This window comes from Hermetia illucens, chromosome 2 (assembly GCF_905115235.1).
Source record: "Hermetia illucens chromosome 2, iHerIll2.2.curated.20191125, whole genome shotgun sequence".
NCBI lineage: Eukaryota > Metazoa > Arthropoda > Insecta > Diptera > Stratiomyidae > Hermetia > Hermetia illucens.
In genome coordinates, this window is record NC_051850.1 from 190,835,861 (window position 1) to 190,853,197 (window position 17,337).

At 43.8% G+C, this 17,337-nt stretch overlaps 1 protein-coding gene across 1 annotated transcript in view; it reads right to left on the reverse strand.

Annotated features, from left to right (window-relative positions):
- LOC119650241 (uncharacterized protein DDB_G0271670) overlaps positions 1-17,337 on the reverse strand; it is a 329,297-nt gene that overhangs the window by 169,389 nt on the left and 142,571 nt on the right. The window lies entirely within an intron of this gene.

Here is a 17,337-nt window from a genome sequence, read left to right on the forward strand (position 1 = left end):
TCCGCTTTGATCAATAAATTGTTATATATACCGATGCATATGTATATGCATGCAATTAGTGCACGGATATATATCGACGATAACGAAGAAGCTAAACCCATCCATGCATGAAAAAGGATATATAAACATTTTGCCCCTCTTATATACCCATGAGGAGTATTAAATCCGAGGTCCCAGTTAGTACTTTCGATCGTGAAAATGCAGCTATTAGTATCAAAGTTATCAATTTTGCATGAATTAACGTCTTAGGCCACTGACGTAAGGTGCTGATGCCATAATTAACAGATATAATTGATATGGAAGTAAAATACTTGCCATATATGGGAAGCGGCGTTTCGTCTTTTTTAAGGTTCCGTGTAAAACCTTACCAAAATCGGTGAGTTACATCGTTCTATGCGGAACTTAACGGAGGGGGGGATCTCCATACATGCAGCACGAGGGCGCACATTTTTTTCAACAAATATAGGCCTGTGGGTATCAAATGAAAGGCCTCGATTAGTATATTTCAATGCTGTATTCACATATAATGCAAAAGGGAGGAGGGTGGGGCCAGGAAGTGGCCATTCCTATCACCTGACTATTATCAGAACCTACCCAGCTGAAAAGTCTGGAAAAAATCACAAACTTGCCACTACACGATGCCTAAGCTCCGAAATTCCACATTATTACAATTTTTAGTAATTCACTGTAAAATCCCCCTTAAGTTCAACCTGGAATCATGAAATTTTCCAGCAAAATATAATAAATAAAGTATGGCATAATTCTACCAAGGTTGGTGGAAATCGCACTATTACTAACACAGTTATCATATAATAAGTCAGATTTGTCGCTTTTGTGCAATTCTAAGACTTTGATTGTCAGTATTACGTTAAAGTGAATATTCTGTTATACGTTATGCATGTACGTTATGTACTAGGCGCAAATGGAACAAATGTCCACCCAGTTTCCGATTTCCCGAATTCTTTGTATCTCCTTTAGGTGAACTCCTAGTGTGAAGCGAATGAAGTTGACTATTATTTGTGTAAATGGCTCTTCAAAAATAGTCCGCAATACAATTTTTAACTATGCTCTAGTGGAATTATCAGGTACTTGAAGTTCATCACATAAATCATACATCAAGCATTAAGAATTGAAAAAATCAAAAATTTGACTGACGGTTTCGTCCAGGGCAGAGGCAACTCATCAGACGCTGCCTCACCTCTGTCCTGGGAGCAGCGTGACCGAAAGTGCCAACAGGTGGAAACGAGGGAGTAAGTTGCTCCTCATTTAGTCCGGTCCACCATCAAGTGGATGGGGATTTAGGATCCCGCAGGTCCTAAACAACAACCTAGCTTCAGTCTAGCTTAGACTACAACGACTGGCGTTTTAAGCCCAATATAACTGGCAACCTTGTCGTGTTTTTGCGATGATAAAAGGGAGCGTCTTTCCACCTGTTGGCACTTTCGGTCACGCTGCTCCCAGGGCAGAGGTGAGGCAGCGTCTGATGAGTTGCCTTTGCTCTGGACGAAACCGTCAGTCAAATTTTTGATTTTTTCAATTCTTAATGCTTGGGGTGCTACGCTCCAAACTAGGGATCCATGGATTAAAGAACGAGGGAGTAAGTTGCTCCTCATTTAGTCCGGTCCACCATTAAGTGGATGGGGACTTAGGATCCCGCAGATCCTAAACAACATACATCAAGCGTCCACCTTTGAAGCTGTTGAATCTACTACATAGAAATAAACCGCTTTTATCACATTGCAAATGACATTTTAATTTGTTCTTCCTTCTTATCAACTTGCAAATGCTAACATGGCCACCCTTCCCTTGAATAATCACTTATACTCGTATGTTCGTACAAGAACATGACCTGTTACAGTCACTGTAAACTCCGCGGACAGAGAATACCAGACGACATCGACGAATGTTTAACGAGCCTCAGGTTAAATGTTCGAAAAGACTCACGGTCGCATTACACTTTTAGATTATTCTGTCGCGCCCTACATTGACTCAGGATAGCCTCGAGCCACGAAGCATTCGCTGGCCCGGCCATGGCAACGTTGACACGAAGGCTCCAGACGACAAGCTTCAAGGAGGAAAACCAGTAGCGAATGTCCATGACTGCTGGGTTATTTGTAGTTTTAGGTTGTCAGATGAAGTCAGAATAATCACAACTACCAATTCCCGGAAAGGTGGTATGCGAGAAAGCAAGAGGTAAAATCTTCCTTATATTTGCATACATCATAATCCAGTCGCTTATAAAAAGATGTGGTAAAATGCTTTTCGTCGAAATCAAACCATCGATTGATTAACCTCATTCTACTAATATGTATGCACTATTGTACCCTTGAGGCAAGTGATTTAGTGAAAATTGAGTTGCAATTATTTCACTACTGGAGTAGACAGTCAATTGCCCGACTGCACGAAAAATCCACGGGGCCAGCAGCTATATCTCGTCCTCGGGCATCTTGACTATTAAGGTCTCGCTAAATGCATATCTATTATGAAAGGAGAAAATTGCAAGTGACTACCTCTTGTAAGAAATTATGTTTAGGTCTTCTTTTTTGCAGTGGTTGCTGCGCTTATTTCAGCTCCTCTTATTCTCCACGATACGATGTCGCCCTGTCACAGCGTCGTTGTTACCCTAGCTTTGGAGAATTCTCATGCTATCTTCTTTTTTTTTTGCCTTGAAATATTGTAAAAGCAGCCAATCCCTGGAGACAAAAACTAAGAAAAATCTTTTCATTGACCGGAACAAAAGCATACACTAAGAAAAAGAAATCGTTAAGGATTCCTCGGGGGAAAGGAAGTCTCTCAAGTTTAGCTCCTTGTCAACTGCTGCAGGCTATAACCGGCTGAAGCCCTGTTTGAAATAATGTAATAGGATCTTCACTTTTTCAACATCTTCAGATGTCTTCGGCAAAGTCTTTGTGGTCGTCTCAAAACTAATTGGCTTATTTAAATAGCTAAAAAATATTTTGTAGCCATTTACCCTTAAAGGAAAAAAATATTCGTTTCTACTTTTCAATTACTTTGCAAAAATTGTCCTAAATTATGAATATGAATCGTAGAGTGAACGATACCAAAAACGGATTCATCTGTAAATCGGCCGGCAACTACCTTTCTTGAAGAGAACAAAACACGTGATCACTATGTCAAGTTTTTGCCAAGTGCTTTGGCTTGCGGAGTGAAATTCTATTTTTAAATAAATGCAAAAAAATAATTAGCACGCCAACCACACCTACGTGCCATCGCTCGCGGTTATCTGAAATACCCTTCAGCTCTCCCCACGATTTCCTGAGACGCTCGCACTCCTCCTCAAGTATTCTGCGCCAACCCGTCGGTTATTTTGCGAGAGTGAACTCCACTGCATAGCGTACCTCGCAATACAATTATCGCCCCTCTTTAAAGTGTAACCTATGGAATGATATATGATATAGAAAGGTGTAAAATTCAGTGCTTTCAAACTCTTAGAAAACCAATGGTTAAAACATAGGCAACGGGTTCAAGCAAACTTACCTCCAGGGGAAAGCATCGACCCTTCGTTAAGAAAGGCTGCCCTATTAAGTTTTGTAATCACGGAAGTTGTAGGTGACCTCCAAGCTGACAAGTGTATACTGCCGCGTTTTCCAACATAGTAACTGTGTCTGCGTGTCTGACAGTAACATTGAGAAACTGACATCCTCCATAAACTGTGATCTCCGCAGTTCTCCAACGTGGGGGAGTTTCATCCTTAAGAAAATCACTGCAATCCGATGAGCAATCAATTAACAGTGACCATTGTTAAGGACATATTCTATGCTACAACTCAAAATTAAATAACTATCCAGTTGCGATATCAAAAAAATAGCCAGATCTGTTCAAACACATTTACATGATTCGCTTGAGCATCAAACTTGACGGGAAAGAACCAAAAGTCCATTCATTCACATGACCGAACAAAATGGGGCAAGCGATCAAGACGAGCCGATCCCTCCTGTGAATAAAACAAACACTGAAGAAGTATTTTATGGTTTTATCGCCTTATGAGTGCGAATTAGAATTAGGCGTTCTATTTAGAATTATTTATCTTGCTATATGAGAAAAACCGGTGCCGGTGTCATTGGTCCAAGGAAAATGTACTTTGAGCCAATGGGCAGGTACACTAGCATATTCCAGGCGGAAATTTACGCCATAGACAAATGTGCCTCCTTTAATCTGCAAAGGAACTACTCAAGGCACTTAGGTCCAACCAGGTGAACTCTAAACTGGTATGGGAATGCCTTGAGAGACTGAATACACTCGGCTCGTCCAACAAGGTCTGGATACTTTAGGTTCCAGGCCATGCTGGGTTGGAAGGCAATGAGGCAGCGGATGAACTAGCCAAGAAGGGAGCAAGGATGCCTTTACACGGGCCAGAACCCTTCTATGGAATCGGAAACGGTTTCATGGCTATGAATCTAAGAAACGAAGAGAAACAATTGAGGGAACTATATTGGGCGGGCCTACCAGGGATGGAGCAGCTGGGGGATACGAACCCATGCGTACAAAGGATTGCTTAAACCTCACCAAAAAGAACCTCCGAATCATAGTGGGAATTCTCACTGGTCATTGTCGGCTGAACTATCACCTAGGGAAGTTAGGGATATCTACGGACACTGCCTGAATGTTCTGTGAGGAGGACGACGAAACCTCTATGCACGTCCGGGGACAGTGACCGGCACTTGTGCAAAGTAGGTCGATACATCTGGGAGAACACCTAATACCAGATGCAAAGCTGAAACTTCTGGAAGCGGGGAACATACTAAAGTTCCTAACGGTTACAGGCCTGCTTGAGATACTATGATCAACAGGTACGCTGTAACCAGTAAAAGGGGCACAATAGTTCTTCAAGGACGCGGTGCGACTTTCCCTTAACAGAATAATAATAATATGAGAAAAACAACAATGCAATGCTTTATTGCATATTATTTTCCCAGATCACAGGACTAATTTTCAAATAATGTTCCGGTGGACAATATTAATACGAGTATCTATGTATATAATATTAGTTGACAAGAAGTTATCCATCCCATCTAGTCTAGTCTACAAATTAGAAAGGATGAGCTCCGTACTTTCATAACTACATATTTTCCGCATGATCGCATATGAGGAAGTTTTAATTTTGATTTCAAACTTTACATAAATTATGACCTGGATTTACATATATAGCACCTGGAAATTGGAAATACAAGACAATGAGTAGTATCTTGAAGGCACTGCAATGAATTCTGTATAACAGGAAAGAATCTCACAATTCGCTCACGGGTTTGTCTGGGTATCAGCTGGCGCGATGTATATGACCTCAATTATTCCGCAAAAGATATACATATGAATACAAAATCTTAATATAAATACAAAATGAATACGCTTTACACGTGCAGCATAAACGAGTAAACTTTGAACTATAAGACCCAAGGCAAGCAGCTTTCTCAAATAATTGGCGATGTCGTCCGTTTTAAAATATGGATAAATTGAAGAATATAGCCAACTAGCTCGTCATACAAAACCAATTTATGAGGGATCGAACACCACAAGTCATTATCTTGCGCTTCTTTCTTGGAGCAAAAGACACTATGGCAAAACCCGATATTATAGTTGGGTTTCAGCTCTTCGCTCTCCAGATATCAGATGTGATGTCGTCAGGTCCTGTGGCTTTCCCCGATTTCAATCGTTTTATTATTTCCTCGACTTCAGGGCCGGCATTGTTTGTGGAAGTTAATGATGAACACATTCTTCAGTTGACATCTATTCGAAATATTCTCGCCATCTATCCGTCGCAGCTCGTACCGTTCTTGTCATTAACGCAACAGAAGTATTCGATATCCTAACTATATGCGCTCGTGTCGGCTTTTGGCAAGTCGATACAGATCAGTCCAATTTATCGTAAAGATAAAGGGATCGCTTTCTTATTTTCCCGTTTGGCGTTCTTATAAATTTACCAATTGTCCAGCGTTTTATCGTCGAGAAACTTGTGATAGAAGCGTTTTTTTTTTTCACGAATCTTCATTTCAACATCGTCATTTCAAAGTCAAGTATCTCGGTTAATGAGCCGCTTATTTGGCTTGAACCCGAGTTTTGCACAGGCCGCTTTGTGGAACGTGTCTTTAATTTGGTTCTACGATTCTTCCACATCCTTGATGAATGTCAGAACATATAGGGGGGCCAATATAGACTCGGATCACTATCTCGTTGGCATGGTGCTCCGAGCTCAAATAACAATACCACCTAGAATCCCCTCTGACAATCAGGTGAGAGTGAACACTGAAGCCATCCAGAACACAACCCTCCGCGACACCTATAAGAGGGAAATGGATGCCGTAATAACCGCAGTCAACAGAGGACCTGGAGATGAAGCATCAACAAATGATCTTCACAATCACCTGAAGAACGTTATCATGGATACGGCCACAAACATACTTGGCCCCAGCCGCAAAAGGAGTCGGAACGGCTGGTTTGACGATGAATGTAAGCTAGCAACGGAACGGAAGAATGCCGCATGCCGAGTAATGTTGCATTCTCAAAGAATGCGGGCACGCGCAGAGACTTATCACGAACTCCGTCGAGCGGAGAAGCGAATTCACAGACGGAAAAAGGAAGCCTGGAAGAACCAACAAGTCTGTGAACTAGAAAAGTACAGGGAGCAACCGCACCAGGCGCGCAAGTTTTACCAACAAGTCAACAGGATGAAGCCTTATATACCTCGATGCTCATCCTGCCGAGACAAAGAGGGAAATCTAATTTCCGGCAGAATGGGCATATTAGAGCGATGGGTTGAGTACTTTGATGAGCTACTGAACAACCAGAACATCGGCGAGTTGGTGGTCCCGCCAACTGGAGACGACGGACAAATACTGCCACCACCAAGTTTAGGAGAAACAGTCCGTGCAATTCATCGGCTAAAAAATCATAAGTCGCCAGGAGCCGATGGAATTACAGCCGAATTGGTTAAATATGGAGGCGACCAGTTACACCAAGTGGTTCATCAACTTGTGCTCAAGGTATGGGCGAATCAATGCCTGACGATTGGCTCCGCTATCTTACTAGGCCGGATAGCCCCATACGCCCAGAACATCATTGGCCCATACCAAAGAGACTTCACTCCAGGCAAATCAGCAGAGATCAGATTTTCTCTCTGCGGCAAGCGATGGAAAAACTGTTGGAATATGGACAACAGTTGCACCATCTGTTCATCGACTTTAAAGCCGCCTATGATAGAATAGCCAGGGCAAAACTGTACACGGCCATGAGAGAATTCGGTATCCCGACGAAATTAATAAGACTGACTAGGCTGACCCTGACCAATGTGCGAGGCCAGATAAAAGCAGCAGGATCACTCTCATGACCATTGGACATCAACAACGGTCTTCGACAAGGGGATGCCCTATCATGCGTCCTCTTTAACCTGACCCTCGAGAAAGTGATCCGTGATGCTGAGGTAAATGCAAGAGGTACGATCCTCTTCAAGTCCACCCAACTACTGGCCTATGCTGACGATATAGACATCATGGGAAGAACCACCCGAGATGTACAAACTGCCTTCATCCAGATCGAGCAGGCGGCGCGAGATCTGGGGCTGCACATCAATGAAGGCAAGACAAAATATATGGTGACAACGTCAGCACCGAACACGAATCAACCAACAACATCAAACCGCACTGGTCAAACACGAAGAAGAATAAGGATAGGAGAATACAACTTTGAGACCGTTGACAATTTCTCCTATCTAGGGTCGAAAATCACAACCGATAACAACTACGATGATGAAATCCGCGCACGATTGTTGTCAGTCAACAGAGCCTATTTCAGCTTACAAAGACTTTTCCGCTCGAAACGTCTCATCATAGGGTCAAAGCTCTTACTGTACAAGACTATGATCTTGCCAGTCCTCATGTATTCCTCGGAAACTTGGGTTCTTAGCCGCGTTCGAGAGAAGAATCCTCCAAAGAATTTTTGGGCCCCTACATGAGGATGGACGATTCCGTACACAATGACGAAATCTATTAGCGATACCATGACCGTTCGGTTGTGGATAAAATCCGGCTCAATAGGTTACGGTGGGCGGGTCACTTAATCCGTATGGATGAGGATGATCCCACCCGGAAAGTCTATAAGGACAATATCTATGGTAGAAAAAGAAGACGAGGCAGACCCTGCCTAAGATGGAGCGATGGCGTAGGTCAGGACGCCAGACAGCTTTTAGGGATATCGAATTGGTGGACCTCGGCGCAAAACCGGGATGTCTGGAGTTCCTTATTAAGGCAGGCCTAGACCGGATACCGGTTGTTGCGCCGTTGATGATGATTCTTCCACATTCATAATAGTTGGTAATCACGTAAGTGAGATCATTCCTTCTTTCTTCTCACGAAATCGCCACCAATTAATGCGCGGCGTGCCAGTGCGTTCCTCACGCTGGTTTATCGGTGGCTTGATTCGCAAGCCTAGATTGTACCGATCCGAACTTTATACATAAGGCAGAAGCCAATACCAATATTTATCCGAATTGATCACTGAGAGCAAGCTTCCGATGCATATGTACACACATATACTCAAAAAAGTATACGAACATCTCACAAGTAAGTGCCACGCCCTTGAATGTATAACTCAATACGGTGTCCATGATTTAGATATTCCAATAACAAGAGATGACTTGCTGGAAATGTCCCCGATCTAAATGGATCAAAAAGTATCCTGGGCATGGTTGCCTATGGAAAGGAAATATCATAACTATTTTGTGTGAAACAAAACCTTATTAGAATCGAGTCGGTGTCTATCTGTCGATTACACCCGATTTATTCGGAAACGGCTAGACCCATTGTCATAAAAATTGGTGAGAGTATGTAATCTGGTGTTCTATTTGCATGCAAAAACTGGCGCCATTTTGTGTTAAGTTTAAGGGGGGCTCCCCATACATGTGAATGGAGGGTACAAATTGTTTTTTCACAAATTGTGGCCATGTGGGTATTAAATGTAATTAGTGGTTTTCGAAACTGGTTCAATATTTGATATTCGGTGAAACATAGGGGAATGAGGGCGCAAAATATGACCCCCAAAGAGTGTAACAGGTCTCGTTCTCAGAACCTATCCAACCGAAAAATCTGAAAAAAATCACGGTAGTGCATCTCTACGAAATCTAGGCCTCAAAATATATCCGGTTCCGCTATCTGCACAAATAAAATTAATAATAGTATATTTCCACATTTTAGAAATTTACCCGGCACCCCCTTATGTTCATCCCAGGAGTACAGAATTTGGCATGCGTGTAATGAAAAATATAATGCACAATTTGGTCAAGCTTGAAGAAAATCCAACTGTTATTAACAAAGTTATAGGGGGTAAAACTTTACCATTTATTGTGAATTTCGTGCACTCTACAACCTGTATGACGTCATCATCAGCCAGTTGGTGCTAGCCGGAGTGGTGCGCTCCATCCTGCTCTACTCGTCGCCTGTGTGGGCAGAGGCGCTGGCAAACTCTCAGAGACGGAAACAGGTGAACTCGGTTTACCGGCGGATGGCTTTGAGGGTTTGCAGTGCTTTTAGAACCACATCAGATGAGGCAGTATTGGTGGTGGCAGGCATGATCCCGGTTAACATTCTGACCAAAGAAATGAGTGTCCTGTACAATGCAAGACATATGGAGGGGCATGCACAGCGTAGAAATGCGGCAAGTTCAGAGTCGCTTGATATCTGGCAACGCAGATGGGACGAGTCTGCGAAAGGTCGGTGGACGCACAGGCTCATTCCCAACATTAGGGTGTGACTTGAGCGGAAACATGGGGAGACCAACTACCACATTACCCAGTTCCTCACGGGACACGGTGGTTGCTATAGGCAGTATCTGCACCGCTTTGGGTTGGATGATTCTCCGAACTATCCCAGATGCGATGGCATACCGGAGGATCCAGAGCATGTGATGTTTCACTGCCCACGATTTGCGATGGAGAGAAGGAGCTTAAACCAGGTGCTGGGCAAGAACGGGACCCCGGAGAGCTTGGTTACTGAGATGCTGGAGTCCGAGGAGAAGTGGCTTGCGGTTGGCTCCGCAATCATCCAAATGCAGGAGGAGTTGCTGAAGGAACAAAGAGGGAGGAAAGCTGCAAATAGGAGAAGGATGAGTGCCTAAGAGCAAACCTACCCCGCGAAGTAATACCTCAATGGTGGTCCCGCGGAGCTGGGGTCGTTAATATAAGCTTTTATTACTGACTTTAATGTGGAGGCGCTATGTGACGAGCGCAAAAAACAATATAGAACACCAGAACAGCCCCTTAAACACCAGAACTTAACGAGCTTTGTAACTTCATTTCTTCATGATTAACCGCCAACCATCCTTGAAGTTGACCACTTCAAGCACCTTCCAGAATAGTGACCCCACCTCCTTAGAACCACTAATCTATAACGTAAGATACAATATTACCAGTCCACAGACATATCGATTATACTTTTTAAAATTCACATATGTTATGCATATGTACACATGAAACGACTCAATTTTCTTGAGTTTTATGCATACTCTTTCGTCATTTGAATAATGTTGTTATGAACGGTATCAGGACGCTCGATTAAAGACACCCTGATGTCGTCCTCAGAACCTTTAGTTAAGTAATAAATGATTACAATATATTCACTCGGGATTCTATTTCAAAGCTCCGCGTGAGATATAGGTTGAGAGGTGCTCAGTTGTCTGGATCACATCCTTTGCCAAGTGCTCAGTCATCCATTCACTCAGCTTGACGGTGATTAAACAGATGCATCATACGTACATATATGCACTTGCGATTGAGACTGGCTGGGAGATAGATTTCTGTACTCTGAGAATTTGAGGTTTGTTTTGTGGGTGCAGAACTCTTTTCAGCCTCTACAGTCACGGAAACATGCTTTTGAACATGGAGATTACTAACGCAAGCAGGAGTCTGCCTCATGTCAGAGTATCCTTATGGAATCATTTCAGTTGCTAGAATCTCCCAAAAGCACCTGTACTATCATTGCCCGCTCTTGCTGTATGTGCACCTTGTTCTTTTAATACAATATATGTGAATACTTTATCTAGATTATGAGATAGCTGCTGACGTAAACACATACCTATACATATTGCTTCTACTCATACAGATGGGAAGAAATGCTTCTGTGCCATGACATGCAGTTCTTGGCTTTTGTGATCATCAACTTTTACGTAGCACTCTAAGCTCCATCCTTCTATCTGAAACACAGGCAAAGTGCTTCTCAGAAAGCCAAGTAGTCGCAGAAGTAAACAACAGCTCTTGCCGAGGACTTAGACTGGAGCCTCGGGTGAAATGACTATCGGCGATGTTTAGGCCCAAGTCGACTAGAAAGCATTTTCCTGACGGGGGAGGCTCTTTGTCTGAGTACTATACGAGGAAAATTTCTTTGCGCCAGTATGACCCATTTTTGTGTTTTTATTCGCACTTTCATTTATTTTCCAAAATTTTTGAGAGTTTGTGTTGTCTTCTAAATATATTTTTATGATTCAAATGGAAAGTGAGTTTTGTAACCAGAAGGGTTAGACCATGCATAGAATAACAATACCTAGGCGTTGAAGCCTGTTGGAGCATTCCATTCAAAACGGGAACGGTGCACTAAGGGGCAATGTAGTCAACATTGCCCTCGCCGGTGGTAATCCTAATTTAACTCGGGTACTCATTCACAGCTGAGTCGAATGCCATTAGTGAGATTTGAACCGCGAACTTCCAATGCGACAGCCTAGTGCTCTAACTACCAGGCCATCCATCCATTCATCCATAAAATACTGGTACTATAAAAACATTAATATCACAAGTTATCTTTGAGGCCCAGAATGGGGAAACTTTAACAAAATCATCTAAATTACCCAATTTGGGAAGGCCCCTATGATTTTCTAACCCGACTAGGTTCTTTCTTTCTATGATTATTGTCCGTAACTCAGATCCGTAAACTCCTCACGATCGGGGAAGATGACCGATCCCTGGAGGCAATTAAACGTCGGAGTTGTCATATCAACTACCGATTTGGCAACATACCCGTGCATGTGCACAAGAAAAAGCCAAGGAAAGAGACCTCGGAGAAGGCATCGGGTGAAAAACTTATCGAGGTCCCTAAAGAAGTCGTGGAAGCCATAGAGGAGGAAAGAACTGGATCAACCAGGGAAATAGACCTGCTGCCCAGTGAAGAGCAGAAGCTGGATGACCTAGACCTAGGACTCCTAGGGCTCGGGGTGGACAGCGACGCGCATGTCGAAGGAGGAAGGTGACACTTCGACAGTGGAGAAGACCTCCAAACAATAACGGAGCCAATGACCAGCACTAAGATGGCCCAGATAAACCTCCGCCATGCGAGAGCTGCATCTGCAGATTGCAAGGGCAAATTGCAAGGAGAACATTGGAATAGTACTGGCTCAGGAGCCCTGGGTGTACCGGGGGCAGATTCGCGGTCTGCAAGGAGGAGACATGCAGATAATTTGGGACTCCTCTTGTGAAAAACCAAGAGCTTGCATAATTCTCAAACGTAATTTAAAATACATATGTCTTTCAGAGTTCTTAACCGGGGAGCTTGTGGCTATCCAAGTCTCATTGGAAGCCGGGAGGAGCACTCGAGAGGCAGTTGTAGCATCGGGATACTTCCCAGGAGACGAGAGCCGGGCTCCACCGGAACAAGTCGCAAAGCTGACGAAGTATTGCGAGGAGAGGGCGTTACCACTTCTTCTCGGCTGCGATGCCAACGCCCACCACGAAGTGTGGGGAAGCAGCGACACTAATCGTAGAGATGAGTACCTTCTCGAATCTATTCTTAGCAATAAGTTAGAAATATACAACGTAGGGAACACTCCAACATTTGTGACCAGCACCAGACAAGAGGTACTAGATATAACTCTAGGAAATACCCTAATGAACGGGATGGTTAGGAATTGGAGGGTGTCGGATGAACCCTCAATGTCTGATCACAGGATAATCAGATTCGACATTGAGGGTAACTCCGAAATAAAAAGAATAATAAGGAATCCCAAGAGAACGAATTGGGAATCCTACACAACGCACCTGAGCAACAACATTGCCCACCTTCAAGGGGGCGGTGACATCAGGAGCGAACTGGAATTAGAAACGGTGGTGGGAAACCTCAACACAATCGTCATTGACGCATATGAGGCCAGCTGTCCGGCCAAGACAGTCAAGTCATCAAGGGATGTACCATGGTGGAACAAGAACCTAGCCAGAATGAGAACGGAGGTACGAAAACTCTTTAACCGGGCAAAACAAACCGGGGACTGGCGGAGGTATAAAAATGCACTGACTGCGTATAGCAACGCGATCAGGGAAGCGAAACGGAACAGCTTTAGGGAATTCTGTGAAGGGATTGAACAGATCACAGAAGCAACCAGGCTGTACAAGGCTGTAGCCAAAGATGGGGGAATATCCTCTGTCTGCTTGAAAAAGGAAGAAAAAGGTAGGTACACCTGCTTCTCAGAACTCATTTCCCGGGGTCCTACCCCTCGGTGGCAGGCGACAACAATCTGCCTGACACCCCAACAACGAATAAAAGGGGAAGGAAAGCTGCTGGAAACTAGCAAAAAAGATGTATGCTCAGAAGCTAGGCTAAGATGGAAGAAATCTCCCGGAGTAGATGGCATTTTCCCAGCACTTATCCAGAGAGGCCTAGGAGTTATCTTAGAGTCTCTTCTGAGGGTGGTAAGGGGGAGCATAGCACTGGGTTACATACCAAGGGCATGGAGACGGGCAAAAGTGGTCTTTATTCCGAAAGCGGGTAAAAAGGATCCTTTTCACCCTAAATCTTTCAGACCAATCTGCCTAACATCGTTCATACTCAAAACGGTGGAGAAGGTCATAGACAACTATATTAGAACTAACGTTCTAAAGCGTAATCCCCTACATCACTGTCAACACGCTTACCGGGCAGGACGGTCAACTGAAACTGCTCTGTATCAGCTGACAGAGGTACTACGGGACGCCATAGAAACAAAAGAAATTGCATTGTGCGCGTTTTTGGATATCGATGGAGCATTCGACAACACATCGCACACAGATATACAGGATGCCCTGAGCCGCAAAGAAGTGGGAAACACTCTGGCACTCTGGATGGGCAAAATGCTAGAAAGCAGACAAATAGAGGTACAAACAGATACAAATTCTATTATCATGAACACCACTCAAGGCTGTCCACAAGGTGGAGTACTATCGCCGCTGATGTGGAGTACGCTAGTGGATGAACTCCTGGACGTGTTAACTAATACTGGAATACAAGTCCAGGGCTACGCGGACGACATTGTTCTAATCTGTAGGGGCAAATATGAAGATACCCTATGTGATAGAATCCAGACTGGATTAAGGGTTACTAGTGCCTGGTGCAGGAAGGTGGGACTGCGGATCAACCCAACCAAAACCACCATAGTACCATTCACTAGGAGGCGTAAGCTAGATCACCTGAAAGCCATAACATTACATGATATCGAGGTGAAACGAGAAACAGAGGTCAAATATCACGCTAGACCAAAAATTCCTCTGGAAGACACATGTCGGAAACACTTGTCGGAAAGCCACGAGGGCTCTGATGACTTGCAGATCCATAGCAGGAAAAAACTGGGGTTACAGCCCGAAGATACTACTTTGGATATATACTGCAATCAAGGCAAACTGGGAGAGCGTGGCTGCGACATACGGCTTAAACCAGCAACTGATTACTTGGTACACTGACGGATCCCTCACAGCAGAGGGAGCGGGTGCCGGTGTCATTGGTCCAAGGCAAATGTACTTTCACCCAATGGGCAGGTACACTAGCATATTCCAAGCGGAGATTTACGCCATAGACAAATGTGCCTCCTTTAATCTGCAAAGGAACTACAGGGGGCAGAACATAGCTATTCTCACCGATAGCCAAGCAGCGATCAAGGCACTTAGGTCCAACTAGGTGAACTCTAAACTGGTATGGAAATGCGCTTGAGAGACTGAATACACTCGGCTCATCCAACAAGGTCTGGATACTTTGGGTTCCAGGCCATGCTGGGTTGGAAGGCAATGAGGCAGCGGATGAACTAGCCAAGAAGGGAGCAGTGATGCCTTTACACGGGCCAGAACCCTTCTGTGGAATCGGAAACGGTTTCATGGCTATGAATCTAAGAAACGAAGAGAAACAGTTGAGGGAACTATATTGGGCGGGCCTACCAGGGATGGAGCAGTCCAGGGTGCTTATTGGGGGATAAGAACCCATGCGTACAAAGGATTGCTTAAACCTCACCAAAAAGAACCTCCGAATCATAGTGGGAATTCTCACTGGTCATTGTCGGCTGAACTATCACCTAAGGAAGCTAGGGATATCTACGGACACTGCCTGCAGGTTCTGTGAGGAGGACGACGAAATCTCTATGCACGTCCTGGGACAGTGTCCGGCACTTGTGCAAAGTAGGTCGATACATCTGGGAGAACACTTAATACCAGATGCAAAGCTGACACTTTTGGAAGTGGGGAACATACTAAAGTTCCTAACGGTTATAGGCCTGCTTGAGATACTATGATCAACAGGTACACTATAACCTGTAAAAGGAGCAGAATAGTTCTTCAAGGACGCGGTGCGACTTTCCCTTAACAGAATAATAATAATAACTCAGATCTTAATGGGACGTTCATTGGCTGTTCTTCACATACTTCCAATTGGTGACAGGTCTTCTCCCCTAATATTCCATAATGATTTCTCACAAACCGATTTATATTGTTGAAATAACGCCATGAAAGAAAGCACTTGCTTCAGAAGACACATTGTCCTGGTATTACAACACTGAATCTTGCCATTATACATAGCAAGCGAGTTTCTAATGGAAATGGATAGCTTTCCTGCAGACTTGTTGAAAACACTACGCCAGCATTGCAAGCACCTGACTAGTCTAGCATTTACAAATATGCACTGCTGATGATAAATGTGGGAAGAACGACGTTGTCTTAAAATACTGAAACAGGGAAAAAGTGGCTGATATCGCACCCAATATTAAGGATAATAGATAGGTTTATAACAAAAATTTATTGCAAGTCAACACCTAATCGTGAAAAATGATCTATTCGTCTGTTTCCCACTGACGTCCCTGAATTGCATTTGGAGCACTAGCTCCATTTATCATGAATTCAGATGAAGCGGATATTGAACGGATTAAAATATATTTGCATTAAATTTTATAATTATTATGTCATTCAAATGTTTGAGTATTGGCAAAAGAGTGTTGAACCATTTCAAGGCTGTTAGTCGAACTCGTGAAGAGGGTAATACTGGGGAACAAGCTCCTTTTTCCATTGTCACTTGCATGCGATTTTCTTATTTCTATACAATTTGCCATTGTTGATTTCAAACGTAAAATCCGTTTTTAAAGGTTTTGTGTAAAAAAAACCTTATCAAAATCGATTCAATATCTGCCTGTTCGTCTATCTGTCTGTCTGCCTGTCACACCCGACTTACTCGGAAACGGCTGAACTGATTGGCACGAGTGTCATTTGGTGAGAAGGTGTGGTCTATGTGTCCCTTTACATGCAGCGAGTGGTGTGCATTTTTATAAATAATAACCGTTGGTGCAACAATCCATATTGGATCAGGGCTTTGAAGTGTGTTTCACTTCATTCCAGACCGTAACGATACACTACAGGATTACAGAACCCTGTAGAAGACAATGTGGTCAGCATTGCGTTTGACCGAGATTATTACCTTGATTTAACTCAGGTGCTCATCCCACTGCCAACAGTAAGATTTGTACCGCGACCTTCCGTACGACAGCTTTGCGCTCTAACCACCCAGCTAGTGAATTGGCGGTTTCTGTAAGCCCTTCAACACGAAGGTGTTGCATGGGGAATTGGGGCACTGCGAGGGCGGTTGTTACCAATGAAAAGGCGATACCTGGATTGAATAGCATCTACCCAGCGATGCTAAAGGAGGATATAGAGCACTTAGAGTAATTTCTAAGAAATATTTTTTGAGAATGTCTTGCTCTGGGCTACGTGCCTTCCTCTTGGCAGAAGGTGAAGGTAGTCTTCATACCAAAGCCTGGGAAAAATGACTATTCAAATCCAAAGACCTTCAGGCAAATCAGCCTAACATCATTTTCGCTGAAATGTCTGAAGATGATGGTTGAGCGTCACCCTAAAGTCGCACCCCCTAAATGAAAACCAACATGCTTACCAACGTGGAAAGTCCTGTGACTCTGCTCTTCATTCTTTGGTTTCAAAGATCGAGGATGCAACTCTGAAGGGTGAGTACGCGATGAGAGTGTTCGTGGACATTGAAGGGACTTTTGACTGTGCGTCCTTCCAAAAGCTCTGTGACGCTAACAGAGAGCATGGTGTTGACGAAACTCTAA